Source organism: Perca fluviatilis, chromosome 10 (genome assembly GCF_010015445.1).
Source record: "Perca fluviatilis chromosome 10, GENO_Pfluv_1.0, whole genome shotgun sequence".
Lineage (NCBI taxonomy): Eukaryota > Metazoa > Chordata > Actinopteri > Perciformes > Percidae > Perca > Perca fluviatilis.
In genome coordinates this window covers 1,222,814-1,246,491 of record NC_053121.1, presented here as the reverse complement: position 1 = coordinate 1,246,491, position 23,678 = coordinate 1,222,814, and the positions used below count along the sequence as shown (strand labels likewise).

Sequence of the window (23,678 nt, the reverse complement as noted above, 5' to 3'; positions counted from 1 at the left end):
AATAGCCGACGCTGTAGATGTTTAAATCACAACTCCAATATCACTTCCTCATCAGTCAGGACCAAGATCTGACCATAATTACACATGGGCTTTCCATAAACTCTCGTTGCTTTAGCCTGTTATTTCAGTTGCTACCCTGGCAGTGGGAAGCGATCGTGAGAGCAAATAAAAAATATAAAAACATAATTCAAACCGATGTGCGCATTGGCGACACACGGCTCAAGAAGCAGATATGTAATTCCCTCTTCCCTCCCATTAAAATATATAGGCTATATTTCATAAAAATACCCATGTTAACGGGGTTGTTGGTCTCTAAATGTTTTAACTTTTATGAGCGCTTCTCTCTCTCTCTCTCTCTCTCTCTCTCTCTCAGCTCCGCCTGATCTTTAAGAATGGTGACGGCGTTATCAATCGACCTATTGATTGGTCAGTAGGTGGTGCTTTTACACCGGTTGATCTCTAATCTCCAACTTAACCTGCTCCCGACCAGGTTAGGTGTTCAGCATGAGTTACCACGGCGATTGAACCCGATAACAACTGATCCACCTCGTAGTACAGAAAATCCTGGGTTGAGCCTTAAAGGAACACGCCGACTTATTGTGAATTTAGCTTATTCACCGTAACCCCCAGAGTAAGACAAGTCCATACATACCCTCCTCATCTCCGTGCGTGCTGTAACGCTGTGTGACGGCTCCAGCATTAGCTTAGCCTAGCACAGAACATGCAGGTGACTGGTTCCAGTAATCCTACTGCTCCGAATAAGTGACAAAATAACTCCAACATGTTCCTATTTACCTGATGTGATTTGTAGAGTCACAGCGTGTACAAAAAACAACGTAACAAGAGACACAGCCATCTTCTAACCGTAAACAAACCGGGAACTATATTCTCAGACAGGCTTGCTGCGAGCATATCACTCCGCCAAAGTACTATATTCTTCCGCCTGAGAATATAGTTCCCGGTTTGTTTACGGTTAGAAGATGGCTGTGTCTCATGTTACGTTGTTTTTTGTACACGCTGTGACTCTACAAATCACATGTAAATAGGAACATGTGTTAGCTTTGTCACTTATCCGAGCAGTATGAATACTGGAACCAATACTGCCTGTTCTGTGCTGGCCTGATGCCGCTGGAGCCGTCAGACAGCCTTACAGCTCGCACGGAGATGAGAAGGGTATGTATGGGACTTGTCTAACTCTGGGGGTTACGGTGAATAAGCTAAATTCACAATAAGTCGGCGCGTGTTCCTTTAAGTTAGCTCGTTAACGCCAAATCCTGCTTCGTAGAACAGGCCTCTGGAGTGGCCTAGCCAGTCTCCAGATCTCAACCCCATAGAAAATCTTTGGAGGGAGTTGAAAGTCCGTGTTGCCCAGCGACAGCCCCAAAACATCACTGCTCTAGAGGAGATCTGCATGGAGGAATGGGCCAAAATACCAGCAACAGTGTGTGAAAGTCTTGTGAAGACTTACAGAAAACGTTTGACCTCTGTCATTGCCAACAAAGGGTATATAACAAAGTATTGAAATGAATTTTTGTTATTGACCAAATACTTATTTTCCATCATAATTGTTAGTTGAAGTGTACCTATGATGAAAATGACAGGCCTCTCTCATCTTTAAGTGGGAGAACTTGCACAATTGGTGGCTGACTAAATACTTTTTTGCCCCTGTGTGTGTGTGTGTGTGTGTGTGTGTGTGTGTGTGTGTGTGTGTACGTACACACACACACACACACACACACACACACAGTATATTCTCTTATTTCAGTGCTATTACGTTTTCGTCTTTAATGGAGTTCTTTGATGACCGCACAGACTTTGCTGCCTTGCAGGTTGCTAGAAGGAAAAGTTGAGTGAGTTGTTCCTTAAACCTGGAACATCTAGTGCTGGATCCCAGAAAAGGCTTTCCAGGGTAGTAAAACTCTTTCTACTGCCTCCTCAATAGACTCCTGAGCCTACATTTTCTGCTTGCCACAACATACAACACTCACTGCAATTTGACTTACAAAAACATCAAAAAAACTGCTGGGGCGCTAATGTATGAAACACTCCTATGTGGTTGTATGGCATAGAGGACTTGTTGCATTTTGGCTCCCACAGGAAGAATGTTCAAACCAAATACCTAAATAGGAATTTTTCTAACGTAAGCAGTAACTCGACAAAGTAATAAGAGTTAGCTAATGACGTGCTCTTGGAAATAACGCTAGGCTACAACTGTGTGTAATTTCAGCTTGGAGTGAAGTACTGCATGACCTGATCTCAACACAAACACGACAACAATCTTTGGTTAGTGGGTCAAGACAAAACAAGACAAAATATGTTGTGCAGAAGGAGAGATGGATGAGTATTGACTGTCACACCTCAGCCACATCAACAACAATCATTACTCTTTCAGATAAAATAAAGACACAGGTAAAGGAAACAAACAGCAAGTTCATCGCTGTTCTTATGAAGTGTGCAATCTGTAAGAAGACACAATGAACACACCAATCAATACTTCCCCTTTCTTCCTGCTGTCTCCCAGTAATATATTGGAAATGGAGTTAGAAAGATTGATTCTGTACACAGCGCTACAGGCCAAAGGAAAATTAAATGAAAATGTAAATGAAGACTGCGGTGTTTGGTGTTTTCTCCCTCAACTAGTTACAGTACTCTGCTCTGAGGCCTTTGCCATAGCCATTTGGAATTTGGTTAATTAGCCATTTCATTCCATGAATAAATTCAGACAGAGAGGCAGAATGACAAAGAGACAAGGAGGGGAAACGAAGGTAGGGTGCAGGATTGTGGGATTGAGATTGTAATCATTATTTAACATTATTAATGCATAACATCAGCCATGTGCTGCTTTTTGGAAGAGAGCAGCAAGTAACAGTCATCCATTTAGGAGAGGAGGATATGGCTGACAGCACAAAAGAAGAGAAAAACTTCACGGAAAGGTCGGAAAGCTATTTCAGAAACTGACAAAAAAAGTGCATATTTGCCACGCAAACTTAGACACACAGAAACAGACAGACAGACAGAAACACACACACACGCACACGCACACTGCAAAACTTTAAATCCAAAAAACCTTTTGCTTTATCAATGAGGTTAATGTCTGATCTAAATAAATCTGTGAAATGGCTGAAGATTTTAATACAACTAATACTTTATTTTGACTGAATAAGTCCAATGGTTCATTTTCAATTAATTGCTCACTACATCAATATGACAAAACATTAGGTCTAAGTTCTTGGACATGACTGATGATGTTTTTATCAAGTAAAAAGTAGTTTTACAGCTATTTGTTATTGAAGATTTTTATCCTTAGATTTTCTGAGAGCCCCGACCCAAGTTAATGTCATTACATTACACCTATTCCAAACAAAGAGCAATTTCTTTGATTATGTTATAAGAGAAAAATACAGTCTAGTGTTTTGGGGGAACTGAAGTTTGTGGAATAACCAACAACTAAGAGTCTACAGCCCAACAAGTCCTCCAAACCATATAACGATATGGGTTGTTTTTTTCTACCTTCTAATATGACCCACAGGAGTATTTCATAAATTAGAGCCTGTAGCGGTGGCAGGAAAGACGACTCACAGGAGCATTTTCCTTCCCTATATCTAAACAGGAGAACAGTTGCGGCTTTAAACACGTCATAAACACTGTGAAACGGTTACAGTTTGGTTAGGTTTAGGCACCAAAACTACTTAGTTAAGATTAGAAAAAGATTGTGGTTTGGGCTAAAACCAGATATTACTTCTCATTATTGCACGTCACGTGCTTGTTCCGTAAAGTTTAAAAAAACCTTGCTTTACAAGTTTACATTTATTTTCAATCAGGACACGAATCCCGGTCTCTTGGGTGAAAGTCCTGCGTTTGTTTGACCCATCCACCACCCCAACCTTTGTAACCGTACTTTCTATTTGCTCCCATCATAATTAATACAGCCACTAGTGTGAACCGCCATGATGAAAAATATGTTTTAATTGCTGCTAATGTCTCTGTGCTATACGTTGAGCCAATTTCTATCAGCATGCTAACAATTACAATCCTAACATGTTGATGTTAGCATTGAGCATTATGTTTACCATGTTCATCATGTTAGTTTTCTGTGTTACCATGCTAACATTTGCTGATTAGCACTAAATAAAAATTACAGCTGACATCATTAGTTCTGGAGATATTTGGTCATTAACCAAAGTATTGGACAAAGTAAAACTTTGACCTGATGATGGAGCTGAAGTTATTACATTGAACATTTTCAAATTTCAGGCCAATCAATTTGTCAAGACATTTGACGTAAATAATGCTCTAAAGGCAACGTCAGGGGATCACTAAAGTCATCACATCTTTATCAAACTGTGTGCCAATCCATCCAGTAGATCTAGTAGAGATCATTGGATACGGAACAACTTTGGCTACCGCTGGCGCCAGATTGAAGTCAGCGGATCAATAGTCTTTTGGATTCATCCTCTGGGCGCAATGGATATCTATTCAACTTTTATGGCAATCCATCCAGTAGTTAATTTCAGTCTGGATCAAAGAGGTGGACGGGCCGACACCACCGTCCCTCGAGCCATGCCGCTAGCATGCCCAAGAATCATAGATGGGATATAGCACGGATTGGAAAAGCACTTTAAAAGTCACTAAATGTGCTATTACCCATGCCATCTTTAGCAGGAAATCTCTATTTTGATACAGATGACATTTGAAAAGTAACCCTGCCAATATATCATTCTCATTTCAGGCTCAGACAGTTTCATCTGGTTTAGCACATTAACATTTTCCAGGTAGATTGACTCTGACTAATCCTCTTCGTGTGGTCTGTGGCAGGCCTTCAGTGAGCACTCCTATATCCTGTTCTATGAGAAGTGAGATCCTCGGATGACAGTCTGCCATAATACCTCACATGAAGGTGTTGTTTGTCTAGATTAAAACCCCTGTGTATTGTATTGTAAGAAGCTATTCTTCCATTTAAAACCTGTATAATCCCTGGAGGAAGGTGACAGGCTTATAATAGTAGAGCACAGATCCCTGGCATTGATGTATACAATAGTCTTAACCTCACCCATCTCTATTAGTGTGTCCACTGACACAGGCATTACAATCCCCCATGGGAAATCAACTAAGATAAACAGAGGAGAGAAGCAGACTCGACGCTCATGCTTCAAATATAGCCACTCATTTGTCAAAACACAGCAGGTGGCGATACTTCAAATATGATAGGGCATCTGTCTGGTTTTGAGTTGGTTCAATTTAATATCGTGGTTATTTTTGCAAAAACTTTGCATAACAAAAAAAAAGTATTATCAGAGTAACAGAGTACACAAAAGTGCAATAGTGTTTCTGTGAAAGAGTGGCACAGAGCATGTGGGTGCATGTAGGAGTGTGTCTTTGTAATGATAAGTTAGGAGTCTGTGGGGATGCATAAAGACTTTGATATGCAGCAGTGACACACATAAGGTCTGCGTATATGCATGTGCATGTGTCTATGTGTGTGGATGCGGTGTGTGTGTGTGTGTGTGTGTGTGTGTGTGTGTGTGTGTGTGTGTGTGTGTGTGTGTGGGCGATGGTGCCTTTGACTGTGACACAAACCTATGCATCTGTGTGGGGCCTTGAATGTTGGAAAATTGGCCTAACATCTGTGAGGATGTAAGACGACTTTTATCCACGGCGGGGACATTGAGGGGATCACAGAGGCCCAGAGGGAGGCCGAGGGTTTCTGGTTGAGTCCAGCCCTCCTGCTGGGGGGGACCAATGAAGAAAAGCGGGGAGGATCAGAGAGAAGTTCCACTCTGGGGCTCTTTTTTAGGGGCTGTGGACCACAGATGATCAGGGTGGAGCAAAGGGAAGCGGATCTGGCTTTTTGTAACACAAAAAAATACTTTCCTCCCTCATGCACCAGCTTCCCACTCTGATCTCCCCTGGCTTGTCCCCAGTAGCATTTCAGCCCAGAAAAAGTGTGTGTGTTGGAGCGGGGACGGGATGGGTTCTGCCTTATTGTGTACCTAACACGGTCCAGCCCAACAGAAGGCAAATTGCATTCTGCGGGGGTGTCTGTCCTGTTCCCATGGCAGAATTTGTTCGCTTGGTGCCACTCGACAATAAATCACGCCACCCCCCTAGAAGGTTTGGACACGCCACCACTGGCAACTAAAACAAGCACTTCACTCACTCTGATTTATTCCTCCCATTGCAAGGAGGAGAAGAGGAGGTGCTAACAGGGTCCCTGGGAATGGTGAGAAGAATGCAATTGTATGTGTGTGTCTGTGTATGTGCTCATGTATGCCAATTGTGCATGGAGAGAAGAGAGAAAAAGAGGACAAACAGCAGTTCTTTTATTCTAAGTTTAGACCAAACTGATACATTTTTGATGCTACGTAGGGTTGGCACAAAAGTCTGAGCCTGGCTCTGCGCTGGACTCAGCCTGGCACCTGTGGAGGCCGGAACAAGACCTCTAAATACAAAATTAAGAGCCACACACGCTGTCATGAGTGCACACATAAAGACACACACATGCAGAACCAAAATGGGCATGACTGAGTTGATGTGTCTGCGAAGAGGCTTCCTCCAGATACCAAATTAATCAGCAGGCTGGAAGATGCAAATGACTGGCCTACATGGAACCAGCAGCACGAAGCCAGAACTCACACAGCACCATGGACAGATGGCCTGCAGGACCACACCAGAACTCACATACCTCTCTCTCATTCTATGTCTCTCCTGCTCCTGCTATCTGTGCCATCCATCTCATCACTGCCTCATTCTATCTCAATCCCTCTGTCTGTCGTTGTCTCTAACTCACTCTCTCTTACACTGTGTGTAGCTCTATTTCACATTCTGTCTCTTTCTTCTGCTCTACCCATCTCTCTTACTTTTTGTCTGTCTTTCCTCACTCTTTTTCTAACTAAATCATTACATGTCCCTGTGGTCCACCTGTCGAGCATCACAACAAACATTAAACTCTATCAATTAAAAAAATCTAAGACAGCGAGACTTTTAGTTCAATGAGGCGATGTAAAATTAGGTTGATTGTTTTCCTTTACTTACCCTTTCTGACTCTTTCTAGCAGGCTGCAGCACAGCTAGCACAGTGCAGAAGGCAGAGAGCACGAGTCTCTGACCTATTTAGGAAACTGGCAAGAGAGCAGCCAGGGAACATCAAAATACTTCAAAGGCTGCCTTTGAATCCATCGTTATGCCCAACTTAGTGTGAGCATGCACACACACACACACGCACATGCACAGCACTCTCTCATACACAGTCAGACACGCATACACACACTCCCCTCGATATATTCTGTCTGAGCTCTTCGTTTGAACTGTGTCCCACATTGCTAAGTACAGAGAAGTCAGAGAAATCACATTAAACGGTGGGTCTGCCACCAGCATCATGACTCAGGGTGCACCATGGAAATTCTGTCCCCGACCCAGCTGTATACCATCTTCTTGCCCTTCATATATATATTTACTATAACTTTGCTTCTTGCTGAGGTAAAAACTACATTTAAGAATTTAAGACAACTGATAGCAACTACTCTTTAAAAAGGTCCGATGGACAGTGGGCTACAGATAATAAAATGCATTAGAAAAATATGGGACTGTGTCATTGTTTTTAAATTTGGCAATTAAAAAGCCACAAACACTTTTATAGAGTGCCTTCAATTCGTTAGGAGTGCTAGGGATATTTATAAACTGAAACAAGCCTGCTGCCGTCCACTGCACAGCATAAAGAAGCCAACACAGGTTTCAGAACTCTGGACAGCTCCTGTACTACATCAGCTGGTCAGGACCTTGGACAGCACCACCAAGAGGGTCTCTGCTCTGAATAGAAGCCATCACAACCTTGGAAAGCTGCAGCAGCCTGTTGTGTGTGTGTGTGTGTGTGTGTGTGTGTGTGTGATTGTGTGTGTGTGTGTGTGTTCACAAGCACAAGCTTATCCCTTTGTGACATCCCTAACACAAAAGTGTATTTATTGCTTTGAATCAGACAGCTGAATGCTGTGTGTGCTTGCACTGCAATTGCCTCTACGTAGCTTTCACTTCTGACACTTTCACCTTAGATAGCAGATCGATAGAAATTAGATGAAGAGATGGATTCAGCAGATGACAAATGGAGAGGTTGGGGAAAAAGGCTACATAAAGATAGGAAGTCTTTGAGGTTTTTTTCTTTTTATTTAGGCGTGTGTTTTTTTTGCCCAAGGGGCATTCTACCATGTGTTTATTTCTGAATGTGTGTGTGTGTGTATGTGTGTGCAAAAATAATGGGACAGAGCAGAGGCTTTCTTTGAGGTCAAGTCACGATGCCTCTTTACAGCTTGAAAATGCGTGTGTGTTGAATGATTGGAATTGGTCAGTGTTTAGGTCAGTATGTCTGTGTATGAAAGAGAAGACATAGGAGGAAAGAAATGCATTTCTTTGTGCATGTGTGTCACTGTGTGTGCACTGCCTTGTACCAGGGGGCATTTCTTCATGCAGTGTTCATGTGCCTTGGAGCATTAAATAAATGCTAGACAGAGCAGAAAGCATTAGCAGGCCTTTTAGTTTACTGAAAATGCCAACAGGACAATATAGGCACAGGGCTGCTAACTGGTCATGTGGCATGCAAGTCAACCAGGGCAAACAGTATATTTGTTTCTACGTGAATGTTCCTGCATGCATATGAAAAACAACATGCAAGTATAGTTGCGTCTGTGACCAAGACGTGTTTGCGTCACAGATTTTTTTGTGGTAAATGGAGCAAGCCCAAATGGACCCCATAGTTGTTAGGGAGAATTCTGCATCCTGCTGAGAGGGATCTGGGACAAAGGAGGGGGCTACATGGCTTTAGGCAGAGGGATTGAGGGGTGACTCCGGGTAACGTGGAAGATAAGTGGGTACTCTGGGGTGAGTGGCTGGGGTCATGAATGTATTCAGGACACTGGAAATAAAGGGAGTGCATATCGCATGGTATAGCAGTATGAGACAATTTGATCCAGAGAGCACAAATTCTTAATAAAGGCAGGAGGAATGTTTTGGCCATATTGTGCAGCTAAGAGATAATAGGAAGGATGTGTCTGTTTCTGCGTAAGTACCGGAACCATCTTTGTAGAAAGAGCAGCCTTTATGTAAAAGTGGAGATAAGTTATTACACTAACTGTTCGAAACACATTTCAAATACTCTATTGCATCAGTTAATATTCTTTCCCTTTTTGATCATGTAATGTAATTTTCCCTCTACCAATTACTATGTATGGAAATAGCTATTTTTGTGCTGTTGTAAGAGAAGATTTTATTAAAGGATGTATGTATGTGTATGTGTGTGTCCTTGTGTGTACACAATCTTGAATGTGCGTCAGTGTGTAAAGAAGCGTGCGAGTGTGTGCGTGTGGAATTCCGAGCAGAGGTAATGCAAACTGATGTTAATTATTCAAAATGCATAAATCTGACCACTTTAGTTAAATTAAAGCCTAAACTCTGGTATTAAGGAGACCTCCCTCTGCTCTCTGCACTGGTGGAAAGGGGGGAGGGGGTATATAATCAGGGTTGAAGCTCATAAAGCATATTGCAATGTGATAGAATTTACACCTTTGGCTGTTACCACTATACATATCAATGCGTGATGTGTCAGGAGACAGATTTTAATTTTGCTTCCAAGACAATGAAGTAATTTCTTCACAGATCCATTTAACCACTTAAAAGAAATTTTGCATTTATTATGTTACAGCTCGTCGGCGAGCGCCTGGTGGCCGGGTTTGCCACGGAGCCCGGCCGGGCACAGCCCGAACAAGCTACGTGGCTCCCATCTCTCCAGCCCATGGGCCCACCACCTGTGGGAGGAACCGCTGGGGTCGGGTGCGCTGCCACATGGGTGGCAGTGAAGGTCAGGGGCCTCGACGGACCAGACCCGGGCAGCAGACGCTGGCTCTGGGGACGTGGAACGTCACCTCTCTGTGGGGAAGGGGCCGGAACTGGTCGCGGAGGTGGAGCGCTACCGGTTAGATCTGGTGGGGCTTACCCTACGCACAGTCCCGGTTCTGAAACTGTACTCCTGGATAGGGGTTGGACTCTTTTCTTCTCCGGAGTTGCTCAGGGTGTGCGCGGGGCGGCGTGTGGGGATACTAACAAGCCCCCGGCTGAGCGCCCGCTGCGTTAGTTTACCCCGGTGGACCAGGAGGGGTCGCCTCCCTACGCCTGCGGGTTGTGGGGGAAACTCTGACTGTTGTTTGTGCATATGCACCAAACAGGAGTTCGAGTATTCGGCCTTCTTGGAGACCTTGAGTGGAGTCCTGCATGGGGCACCAGTGGGGAATCCATTGTTCTGCTGGGGGACTTCAGCACGCGCAATGATGGAGACACCTGGAGCGGTGATTGGGAGGAACGGCCTCCCTGATCTAAACCAGAGTGGTTGTTTGTTGTTGGACTTCTGTGCTAGTCATGGATTGTCTATAACGAACACCATGTTCAAACATAGGGATGCTCATAAGTGTACCTGGTACCAGAGCACCCTAGGCGAAGGTCAATGATCGATTTTATAATCGTTTCATCTGATCTGAGGCCGTATGTTTTGGACACTCGGGTGAAGAGGGGGCAGAGCTGTCAACCGATCACCATCTGGTTTGTGAGTTGGGTCAGGGGTGGGGGAAGACTCTGGACAGACCTGGTAAGCCCAAACGTGTAGTGCGGGGTAAATTGGGAACGTCTGGAGGAGGCCCCTGTCCAACGGACTTTCAACTCGCACCTCCGGCGGAGCTTTCGTTGCATCCCTGTGGAGGCTGGGGGCATTGAACCAGAGTGGACAATGTTCAAAGTTTCCATTGCTGAAGCTGCGCGCCCGGAGCTGTGGTCTTAGGGTCTTAGGTGCCTCAAGGCGGTAACCCACGAACACCGTGGTGGACACCGGTGGTCAGGGAAGCCCGTCCGACTGAAGAAGGAGTCTTTCCGTTATGTTATCCCAGAGGACTCCGGAGGCAGTTGCAGGGTACCGAAGGGCCCGAAAGGGCTGCAGCCTCTGCGTCTGCCGGAAAGAGGCAAAGCAGCGGGTGTGGGAGAAGTTTGGAGAAGACATGGAGAAGGACTTTCGGCGGCACCAAAGTGCTTCTGGAAAACTGTTCGCCACCTCAGGAGGGGAAGCGGGGAACCATCCAAGCGTGTACAGTAAGGATGGGACACTGTTGACCTCAACTGAGGAGGTAATAGGGCGGTGGAAGGAGCATTTTGAGGAACTCCTGAATCCGACTATACCCCTCTATGTTAGAGGCAGAGCTGGAGGATGACGGGGGATTGTCGTCGATTTCCGGGCGGAAGTCACTGATGTAGTCAAACAACTCCACAGTGGCAAAGCCCCGGGGATTGATGAGATCCGTCCAGAAATGCTCAAGGCTCTGGGTGTGGAGGGGCTGTCCTGGTTGACACCGTCTCTTCAACATTGCGTGGAAGTCTGGGACAGTGCCAAAGGAGCGGGCAGACTGGGGTGGTGGTTCCCCTTTTAAAAGGGGGACCAGAGGGGGTGTGCCAATTACAGGGAGTATCACTTCTCAGCCTCCCTGGTAAAGTCTACTCCAAGGTGCTGGAAAGGAGGGTTCGGCCGATAGTGAACCTCAGGTTGAGGAGGAACAATGCGGATTCCGTCCTGGTGGCGTGGAACAACGGACCAGCTCTTCACTCTCGCAAGGATCCTGGAGGGGGCCTGGGAGTATGCCTAACCGGTCTACATGTGTTTTGTGGATTTGGAGAAGGCGTGTGACCGGGTCCCCCGGAGATTACTGTGGGAGGTGCGCGGGAGTATGGGGTGAGGGGGTCTCTACTCAGGGCCATCCAATCTCTGTACGACCAAAGTGAGAGCTGTGTCCGGGTTCCGGCAGTAAGTCGGACTTCGTTTCGGGTGAGGGTTGGCCTCCGCCAGGGCTTGCGCTTTGTCACCAATCCTGTTTGTAGTATTTATGGACAGGATATCGGGTAGTCGGGGTGGGGAGGGGTTGCAGTTCGGTGGGCTGGGGATCTCATCGCTGCTTTTTGCAGATGATGTGGTCCTGATGGCATCATCGGCCTGCGACCTTCAGCACTCACTGGATCGGTTCGCAGCCGAGTGTGAAGCGGTTGGGATGAGGATCAGCACCTCTAAATCGGAGGCCATGGTTCTCAGCAGGAAACCGATGGAATGCCTTCTCCAGGTAGGGAATGAGTCCTTACCCCAAGTGAAGGAGTTCAAGTACCTTGGGGTTTTGTTCGGAAGTGAGGGGACAATGGAGCGGGAGATTGGTCGGAGAATGGCGCAGCGGGTGCGGTATTACATTCCATCTATCGCACCGTTGGTGGCAAAAAAGCTGAGCCAGAAGGCAAAGCTCTCGATCTACCGGTCAGTTTTCGTTCCTACCCTCACCTATGGTCATGAAGGCTGGGTCATGACCGAAGAACGAGATCCAGGGTGCAAGCGGCCGAAATGGGTTTCCTCAGGAGGGTGGCTGGCGTCTCCCTTAGAGATAGGGTGAGAAGCTCAGTCATCCGTGAGGAGCTCGAGTAGAGCCACTGCTCCTTTCGTCCGAAAGGAGCCAGTTGAGGTGGTTCGGGCATCTGGTGAGGATGCCCCGGGCCCTCCCTAGGGAGGTGTTCCAGGCACGTCCAGCTGGGAGGAGGCCTCGGGAAGACCCAGGACTAGGTGGAGGGATTATATCTCCAACCTGGCCTGGGAACGCCTCGGGATCCCCCAGTCGTAGCTGGTTAATGTTGCTCGGGAAAGGGAAGTTTGGGGTCCCCTGCTGGAGCTGCTCCCCCCGCGACCCGACACCGGATAAGCGGACGAAGATGGATGGATGGATGTTACAGCAGTGGTTCCCAAAGTGGGGTCCGGGGACTCCCAGGGGTCCTTCATGGGGTTCGCTTCATATATATATATATATATATATATAATTCTCCATTATTCCATCCAAGTAACACAATGAGAAAATATATGACTATTGGTCATGGGTTTCATACAATTTCTATAATAAAACATCTGAAAGCAAGTTTCCTCTCAAATAGGGGACAAAATCAATTGGCGTCTGTGTCCTATTTTGTGTCTGATTCGGGGTCCTTTATGTGAAAAAGTTTGGGAACCACTGTGTTAAAGCAGTTCTGCTGTTTTAGACTGTATACAAAAGAGAGATTTACAGGACAGTTGCTTCTGCATTGTCATATTAGTACAAAGAATACACCTTCAAATATATTAATTTGCTCAGGTCTAAGACTGGGAAAATCTAGGCAAGGAAAGTGTATGACTTAACTCAACACTACCAAAATACTAACCCTCTGAGGAACACAGTCAACGGGTTAGTCTAGTGATATTCTGTAATTTTCAAGTCAATAAAGCCCACAAAAAGAACAAAACCAACAATTAATTAATCCTACTAACAAGTATTATCTCTGTATAATGTCTGATATTCCATATCTTATTCCTCTGTGGCACCAATATGCCACACTAGTGCAATGTGATACGTCCCTACATTACCATGAATATTGGCACTGTAGTTGATTTTGGGTCTATCCCACATACACAAGCCTCTTGCTGTTAATACTCATTTGGGCACCAAATCCACAACTGAAAATAGTCCCAAACAAATTATATTATTTTCTCCTGCGTAAGTACCATTTGCTAAAAACTACAGTACCCAGTCATTTTAGGAAATTACTCAACTTATTTTTTTTTAAATATATATAAATAAAATATATACATTTTCATGTACATCTTTAGGAGGAACACATATTGTTGGGGCTGAGAGCCACAAACAGGCTGGGGAAGTCTATTCAAAAGTATTGACACACTGACTAACATATTGTTGGTTCTGGCCTTGTCATGAGATTTGTTGAAAATAAACATATAGAATAAAGGCAGCCTTATCCTTTTGTCTCACAAGCCCTTAACTGTGACATATTGCGGTTGTATAAGGCAAAACCCAGTGGAAACGCATATAGTTTATGAATACAAAGTAGAAATATGCTGGAGAAAAGTATTACTTTACTGTATGTAGTCCAAACTTTTCTGGATAAATGAATGCTAAAGCAAAATTACAACAATGAAAGTCAATCAACAACCAAGAGAATCAGATTGCAATTGCCTCCCAATGAAAATAAAGATATTGATAAGTCAGCATGGCCAATTTTTTTTATTTTAGACTTTAAAAGTCACTATCATGCAGCTATAGTGGGAAAAGGAGTGCTCTCTCTTCCAAGTCTCTTGCAAATCAATTGGCTGATGTCTTTTGTGAAATGGACTGGTCTGCCTGTCTCACTCTTGAAGAAATTGCTTTTGAATATCAAAATGACAGTTTGAACCGTCGCCATTGATTGTTTAGACTTTGTCATTTGTAATGTTAGTGTTTGGTTGAAGCATATAAATAAAATGTATTCGTTCTATTTCTATGGGTTGAAGAGTATACTCACCGCAATAATAGGCTGAACTCAACACATCTCAAAACAAATTAATTCCCATTGGATTTTCCCAAAACACAAAAGTGCAATACAAAATGCTTTGCCATAGTCACTGATTTTCAGCTTGCACAAGACACACACACACACACACACACACACACACACACACACACACACACACACACACACACACACACACACACACACACACACACACACACACACACACACACACACACACACACACACACACACACACACACACACACATAGAGCTGCCACAGCTGGCTGATGGGATAAGGGCAGACACAGGTAGGCCAGCTAGGCTCCGTGCCAAGTCTCCCAGCTCCAGGGCAGTTGTGTGTCTTACGACATGGAGCACAGGGGAGCAGACAGGAGCGAGAGCCACGGCTATACTATATCCCCTGGCTGTGCGGCATGGCCATCACTGCCACAGCCCTGACATAAGCCCTGGCCAAAGATGATGGCTCTGTGCCCCTGCTGCAGGCCTCTGCCTCAGCCATTCACTTCAGCTGAACACTTGCAGAGCCTGCTCCATCCATGGCACGAGGCCCTGCACTTAACACTTTTACAATCTACTCTCTGTCCTCAGAAACAGACAACATGCTAGATGAATAAAACAACACCCAGCGCAAAGTTATGCAGGTTTTAAGGTGAGATGAATGAGAAACACTGAAAATTAAATCCAGCTGGATGCAAGTTTTCATGCCTTGGGCTACAAGTCTGCCTTCATCTACCTCTTCCACCTCTTCTTCTTGCCGTCAGCTTAGGTTTCAGGCTGCCCCTAGCCTCTAGGGTATTGGCCTTCTGTATGCATACAGACAAACCCATAAACAGGCCATTTATTGCTATTACACACTAGAGAATCATGTCTGACAGCGTGTGGGAAGATTGCTCTAACAATATATCCTTTAGACCATCTTTGAGAAATGTGTGCACTTCCACCACCCACACACTGTTCAGAAATGTCCTGCTATTTTAGTTACCTACGGTGCAGAACACAAACATTCAAAATGCTATGTGATAAATACACTAATTTCCCCCCATGGATATGGCACTCTTATTTTCTGTGGGCCAAAAAGAAAAAAATAAAGCCTCTGGCTGCTTCACAACACAGTTACAGATCTTTATAAGAGTTGACCACTAGAACAGGTAAGAGCCATAGGAAACACATACTCAGCACATTGGCTTTACTGGTTTAGATTTCTTTTTCAAGTTTTTATAATTTGAATTCAATTTCAGATTATGAATCGGAAGGGAAAAATAGACTGGACAAGGAAAGAACTGGCCATACAACATCTAATATGAAAAGTTCTTTTAAATTGGAAAAGAAGAAAGAAAAGTCCTGTGAAAGCGCAAATCAAAAATAAAGACCAGGACAGAGAGACAGATACAGTAAAAAGGCTGAGTGAGGGAGAGAGGGCTGAGTGGGAGGATAAGGGGGAAAGAGTGAGTGTTAACGCCAGCTGATTTAGTGGAGGCTGAACTGGGAGGAACAGTGAGGTATGTGTGCTAGAGCGCAGCTCTGCCTCTGAAAGAAGAGGAGAGTCAGCCAGCATGTGCATCACACAAACACACACACTGAGAAAAACACATTGAATAGGGTCCTCTGAGCCAATGTTTCCTCCTTTCCTTTAGTCTCCTTGGACTGTCGCTACCCTGCTTTACACGGAACCACGAGACACTGCCGAGGGAATGACGCTTTACTTATCCCCTGCAATACTCGCTAGAGAGCTGTGCGTGTGTGTCTTTGTGTGTGAGAGTGATTTGGTAACTAGGTCAGACAGAGTGTTGGAAGAGACGTAGACCCAGCATGCTGTGGCTGATAATGTCCTCTGCATGGCCTACAGAGGAGAACACACTCAATCATCTCATCTCTCAGCCTTAAAGCTGGGGTAGGCAGTTTTGTTTGGCTTAATTGGGCAACAATTCCATTGTAATCTTATAGCATATTGTAATTCAAGTGGTCTAAACTTCAGCACCTCCTCTGGGCTCTGTTTTCAGGCTTTAGAAAACCTATCCCATGATGGGAGACTTTGGCCAATCACAGGTCATTTCAGAGAGAGAACGTGTTACTATTGGCTGTTCTATAAATGCAGAAGAGTGTGCATGTCCCTTCAGATGGTGAAAGACCTGCAGAACAACTTGCTAAACCAGCATTGGCAACAACTGCCTACACTGCTTGACTGCAAAGCAATCTATAAAAGGAAGACTGACTTCAAAAAGAGAGTCTAACCAAAACGTAAGATATCGTACGAAACCAGGAGACTACCGGCTGGTCACGTGAGTGGCCGACTACAGGCTCCACGATGCCGAGCTGCAATTACTAGTATACTAGCAATTACTGGTTCATGAGAACAGGCGGAGAGGGTAGGAGGATGGCTATACTTTCAAATTCCGGCATTTATTTTAGCCTTTTTCTAGAATACTGCCTACTTAAAAGAAACTGTTTTCAATATGACAAAATACAACTAATATCTTTTATTCGACAGACAGACCGATATTCCTGTAAGAGGACAGCAGATTTAATGGGAAAGTTCAGTTTTGTTGTGCATATCATGACCCAGTGTTGATACAGCATGTGAGGGAAAGTGCCTCAGGCAAGGTCCCTATTAGCAGAAGCCTGCAGCAAAAAGCAGGGAGCCAAGTACTAAAATGAACTAGAGAATGACAGGGGAGTCTTTGGTAGTGGTAACTTAGATGATGCTTAGAATACAACATACACAAGTGCTGTTGAGCTAGTAGCTGCATGCTGCTCCCAATTAAGAAAAAGCACAGGGGGTTGATATTCAAACAACTTCTGACTTTTATAGTTAGGTGTTAAAATATGTTGACTAATCTACACAACCAGATGCCTACCCGTGGGCCTATTGCATTTATTTTTCTTTTACGGGAGAGCAGAAACTATGTTACAATAAATAAGTGTTTTCATAATTCTATTTATTATGAGATTAATTGTAAATCTTAAGGTATGATTTTATAACAATATCCTCATTGCTACATTACATACTCCAGCCATTGAAACATTGTAAATGTTGTAAAACACTGTAGTAGAAAAGAATGCAAGCCCTAGCGTCTCTATTTCTATCAGTTAGTGGGAAATTTTTCGGTTATAACATCTTGGGAGTGAATTGCCAGGAAGTGCTCTATGTGTGATGAAATGATTAATGCGTGAGTTATCATTGAATCAAAATGAAATTAAAATTAAAATTAAAATTTAACCAAAAAAGCTGAGAGTATCATAATAGACCCGCTGTCTTAAGCGTGAAATATGAGTGCTTACAATTCATACAAAATTACAGAGTTAAAGCACCTTTTCTTTTTAAAGACATGCTGAAATGTAAATGAAACTCCAGATGCATTTTTTTTATTTTTAAATCGTGCTTTAATGAAATGGTACCAAGGGCATGAACATCTTATTTGTTACGGGTTTTGCTCATGTCCACACACCCTCATATACATCGTCTTTTATATACCTGGAGTGAAATTGTTTCAATCATTTATTTAACTGCGATCACACATTCTCTCAACATTATCTAGAGTTCACCATGAGCTTTTCAATATGTAATTAAATGCTTTTCCAAGTAAACCTCACTGATTTAGTAATATTACTAATTATTGAAAATGTACATATTATACATTATTGAATGTAATACAAACACTGGCGCTTATAGCTAAGAATGAATGGAAATTAAAAATGAAATAAAAAGCCATCTAAAGACACAGATGGTTGTTGAAACTCTAGCCACCACCAGTGTTTATTGATCAGAACCAGTCTGCCTGGCTTGTCAATAGGTTATTTTATTACATGACTAATAAAAATGAATGAATCAATCAAGGGCTATAATCTGACAACCACTAACCTGATGCACCACAGAGCCCACTTAAATTAATCAACCACCACCCACTGATCAATCCATGTAGACAAAGCTGCATTTTCTGCACTGCAGCATACACAGACGCACACAAACACATGGCTATAAAATACAGCTAGGCTTATAGGCGGCACAGGCAAACACTTTAAATCACTAGGAAAGAATACAACGATGTTAGTTAAGTCAAACAAGACTTAAAACACTTATTTATTGTTGATGTGTCAATCTTGACCGTTTCCTCTTTGAAAAAAGCAACATTCATTTTGTTCAATTCAACATGTTTAGAGTTCGAGTCTAGCTCCTATTTGTTTTAACCATTCCATTCCAGTCAGTGCTCACAACAAATGAAGGCCACCCACTGTTTATTTAGCAGGCTTTCCATCTCATGTCTACAGATTGGTTGTAATTCCATGACCACTCCCTTAACTGTTTTGCAACAAAAACAAATTACACGTTTGTTTTTTTAACTGCTCCTTGCAAGCATGTGCATTTAGCACCACATTAGCGGTACACTGGTTAAAAAAAAAAAAATAAAAAACTGCCTCATGCTAGATTCATTAGGCTAATATTTTAGCTTTTTTGTAGGAGTAGCCATTACTTACTTACTCTACTAATGTACAATATGCCAAACAGTACTGTAGTTTTATCACACTGACACGCAATTGGTCCGGCCAGTGTATGGGAGGGATACCGTGGTTCCAACATGCGATCTCGATCAGGATCTGTCGCTGTCTCTGTCTCTCACCTGTAAATGAGTAGAGTAAAGCTTTAATGTCCCCGAGGTGCAATTTGGCTTGCAAACAGCAGTCGAAAACAGAATTAAAATAAGGGAGACTGCTGCTGCAGGTTGCCACAGGTGTACACAGATTTGTAAATGTGTACACAAATCTTTGTAACTTTAAAGTTTTCTTCGCCACTGGGGAGTGACCCACTGAACAGCGATGGCAGGTTGCAATGAAGCTGTATATGTCACTGTACTGTTCTAACACCAAGCAGAACCAGGCGTCAGGGACAGACATTTGGAGGGGTTATGTCTCTAACGCTGACGTATGGTGGCAAAAAAATGTACACAAGAGTGGAGGATATGGCATTTCATTTGATTTAATTTTACTAAAGATGGGCTAATCAACAATAGCCTGTAGCTGTGCACGTCCCTGCCAGGTGTAACTACATTATCACAACTTGCCATCTACTGTAACGCTGGTAACTATGGAGCATTGCAAACGATGCAACCTAAGGACTTAATGTTTTAGGCTCAAAATTGTTAACACAAGCTAGCCTTAGCTAACAGAAAGGGCAGCATTGTTGCATTGTTTCTCCTGAAACAACTTTAACTGTAATTTAACTGCTGCGATAAATGTAATATTCTGTTTGTAGCCAACATTAGTAAAAAGGATACACAAACAAATTATATTATGTAATATTGAAGCCTGCAGGGAACAAACACAAATATGATAGCTAGAGGTATTGAATAAACTCAGAGGAAAGAATCCTACCGTTGAAAGCAACAAACAAGTGGGCCTGTTTACATTTTAGTGTGTGTTTCAAACCAAAAGCAGCAGAGTTGGCAACCCTGTCTGTGGCGTCAGAGGGGTCAGCGTGGCAGTGGGAGTCTGAGTTTTTACAAATCAATGCACATTTAGAGATTCTTGTAAACATCCACAAATCTCAGTACGCACATACGGTCTGAGATACAGTTTCACAACTCGCCACAAACGTTTGTGAATAATACTGCTACAATAGGCTACTACACTCATAGTGAATACCCCCTCCAGATGCACATGCATCCACGTACATCCTGCTGTGCCACAATCACTCTGCACCACCCACTGGAGCACAGAGACAGAAAGACAAGATGCCACTCAATCCTGACCTCGCACCCAGGGAGCCAAGCAGGTTCATAACTGTTGTCAGGGCAACTCTGCTGGGTGTCTTTCAGGTGTCACAGGTGATGGAAAAGATAACCGCCCCCCCCACCCCACATCACTCCATCATTGAATATGGATTGTTCCGTGTGGTTACGCTCCCACTCCTCGTGGTGCCCTCCCTTCACCAATCATGCTCGAGTGACAGAAACAGGTAGCGGGTCTCTGGCTCTTTGGTGGGTGAGGTGATCGACAACTTCTACCTGGGCAAAATCTGCTCTTTCTCCTCCAATAACTTTGATCGACTTTAGAGTCAGACCCAGAATCATCTGGCCTGGAGAATGATGAGTGTCCTGCCGAAGCTGCTTCTCTGTCTCGTCTATTGGCAGCAATAACATTATGCATCCGCCTGCCTCTCAGTGAGCCAGCCAGCAAGACAGACAGCTTGGAGAATGAGGGCTGATAAACGCCCCATTAGACAGGTAATTGCCAGAGTATTCTTTACATCTTAATTACATTACAAGTCAACAGTGATGCCATCTTGTGATAAAGAGACAGATGTTTAACAAATACCATTATTTGTACCATAATACATAACTCCAAACCTCGCATCGTTTGACTATTTACCATGAAATAAAGGCAATTTGCTGTTGTTAAAATAGAGCTACAGTAGCTATTCACAATAAAGGGACAAATGGCCCAACAAATAATATGTTTTCACCTTTTAGTTTGTTAACGAAATAAACAAAGTTTGGTGCAAGAAAAAGAACCTTCATATGCCCTTTTCATACCTGACAGGTTCTCCATTAGTAGCCTGCCATAACACATATGGAGTGCTCATGAATAAGCCCTACACTGGTTCTACTACTGCAATTTACTACTGCTACAATGACTAAAATAGCTGTTCCAGCAAATGAACAAAGTAACACATGGCAGGGTTTACCAGGCTGTAAACAATTTTGCTCCATAGATGAAACTAAACTAATGACCGCCTAATAACCTTCCCCGGGGACTCAAGCGTGCACAATCCGATGCAGATGAGCAAAGATTTGCTGAAGAGTTAGTTTTAAAACAGGAGGAATTCAGGGAGTCTTCAGTGCTCAGAATTGATTTCACCTAACAGCATTTCATTTTCTGCATTTGGGTTTCAGTCATTTCCTGAAATTAGTGAACTGAATAGAATCAAGTCAAAGCCACCATGTGAAAGTGCTGTGAATGTGTAGAGTGTGGCTGCCATGTTTTGAAGTGCATACCTTACTCATTGGAGCACATTGAGCGATGAAGGTGTAATGCAGTGAAGCACATCTGCATTTTGACAGCTTCCCCTCTGGTTGTAATGACATTAAGTGATGTGAGTCAATCCAGCGTGTTTCTATTTCCTGGTCTCAACATGAAGAAGCTTCCTGATTGGCCTCACGCTGTAACAAAGACCATTTAAAGTGTGTTAATGCAATTGATGTTGAAATTGATTGTAACTGATTGAACTAATGGAAAGATTGAACCATGATAAACCACTATGTGTCCAACTTTTCATGAGGGAACAAAAAAAATAAGGTCTTTTCCACAAACCTGGATAGGAAGACAGACCCAAAGGACATTTGCCTAGTCAACTTTGTGGATTCCTCCTGTCATTTACCTAATCCTGATGTTCACACTCCAATGGCGAGACTTGAGGGACAAGGAGACGGGTGATGAGAGGATGAGAGACAAAGAGAGACTCAAGTTGTGATGGCTGCCCGTGGACGGTCCCAGGAGGGGGTGGAGGGTGGGGGCTGGCTGGACGAGGCTGGCCAGAAGCTAGAGCATGCCTGACAAGCCGCATCGGAGCCACTGACACGTCTCTGACTCTGAGCACTGACTGAAGTGGACACTACAGGACGCAACACAGCTAGCATCTCAAACACAGTCACCCAGGCAGGGCCATTTTGAATGACACTACTATGTATTCTCCTAAGTGTCATAAATAAATTCAAAAAGAAAGTCTGACCCTCTAACTCTCTGACATAACTCTTTGTATAACTAACAAATCATGTTAGGATGAAAAAAAAGCAGTTGCTTCCTTGACTTAAAAAACATCATTATAGTGTTGGATGTTTATTTTTTTGGGATATGAACTAATTGGGACCGATTGTAGTGATTAGCATAAGTCATACTTCCATACCCAGTAACTAGGTGAGTTCAATTATCATAACTCCACAGTAACAATGTCATGTATTAAAGGATTTTACTTTATAAGTTATGTATACCTTTATGGAAATGCGGCTGAAATAATCTATCTATAATATATCTAAAACATTGAGAAATTTAGTCCAGTTGTAACAGACATTAGCTAGATGTCTTTTCACCAGCAAATCACCAAAATCACACTTGTCTGTGCTGTTATTAGCTAACAAGCCTCTGCCACATGAAATTAATTTCACTTGACGTAATCTCCATTCCTGAGCGGCAGGCCAACAATGGGCCGACCAGTGGGCTGTTGTGATGCTAATATCTTGCTCTGTATACTCTGCATACGTTTCCTGACCGAAATTCCACTTTTACAATTTCCTGTGTTTCACATTTGTATTAAACTATCTATCTCATTACAATGCAAGCAATATATTGCAAGTTGATTTATAATCATAAACTAGCAGCTAATGCCAGCAGGGTTTAATTACTTCACAGAACTTTCACATCCAGCCTGTGGAGGTCGGACAAAAACGTTTTTTTCCCAAAGCTGTGGGAACCAATTTCAAACTAGTGATTTGAGCATGAGAAACTGTATGTGGCTAATTTATCTGTCAGAGGGGGCAATCGCTGACTGTGATCAACCCAAAATGTTTTCGCTGTCAGTGAATGGGTTTATTTGGATTCTGCCAACACGGTAACAGCAGCATCGCTAGAGAGCACGACGCATGAGTCAGCCGGTGGATTTGTCTATAGGTTGACTAATCCGTCTCTCAGATTTAGTTTCTTGAGATCACGTCATAAAATTAATTATTGGAGGAAGGAATAATAACCCACCCCCATTGTCAATAGTCACGCCTACACTACACAAGTTTTCATATCATTCTGCTGCATCCCAGAGGTGTTCCTTGTGTATTCAAATTTGGTCGAAGAACTTATGTTTTAGTGACAAAATGCTGTTTTCCCAAACCCTTCTTAAAACTTGTTCCCACATGACCTGATAGGTTTCAGGATTATGGTACACATAAGGTTACGGGCATGGAAGCTAAGCGATGTAGACTGCTGCTGTGGACACCACGTTAGTTCGGATCCGAAAGTCACAAAATCACACAAACTAACCGATTGAGGCAGCGGAAGACAGTAAAGAGTCTGGTGGCATTGAAGAGCCCGATATTTCCTGGATCCGTGTACGTTTTGATAGTTTGTTTTTTCGTTTGAACCACAAAACAAAATAACGAGAAACAGCTGTTTTTCGTTTGTCGTTTCAAACAAAAAACAAAGAAACGGTAAAAAAAAGCCGTTCTCCGTTTTTGGTTTCTGAATCCAAAAACGAAAAACGACTAAACCAAATTCAAATAACGGTCCGATTTTGGTTTTTTGAAATT

General features: G+C 43.4%; 1 protein-coding gene across 1 annotated transcript in view; it reads right to left on the bottom strand.

Annotated features, from left to right (window-relative positions):
* The window catches only part of tenm2 (teneurin transmembrane protein 2), a 300,069-nt gene extending 278,274 nt beyond the window's left edge, over nt 1-21,795 (bottom strand). Inside the window, exons 1-2 of the mRNA XM_039813221.1 lie at nt 21,697-21,795; nt 21,381-21,545 (exon numbers count right to left, since the gene is read on the bottom strand). The gene's annotated coding sequence lies outside the window, so the exon portion shown is untranslated. The remainder of the gene's footprint in view (nt 1-21,380; nt 21,546-21,696) is intronic.
* Between the last annotated feature and the right edge of the window lie 1,883 nt (nt 21,796-23,678).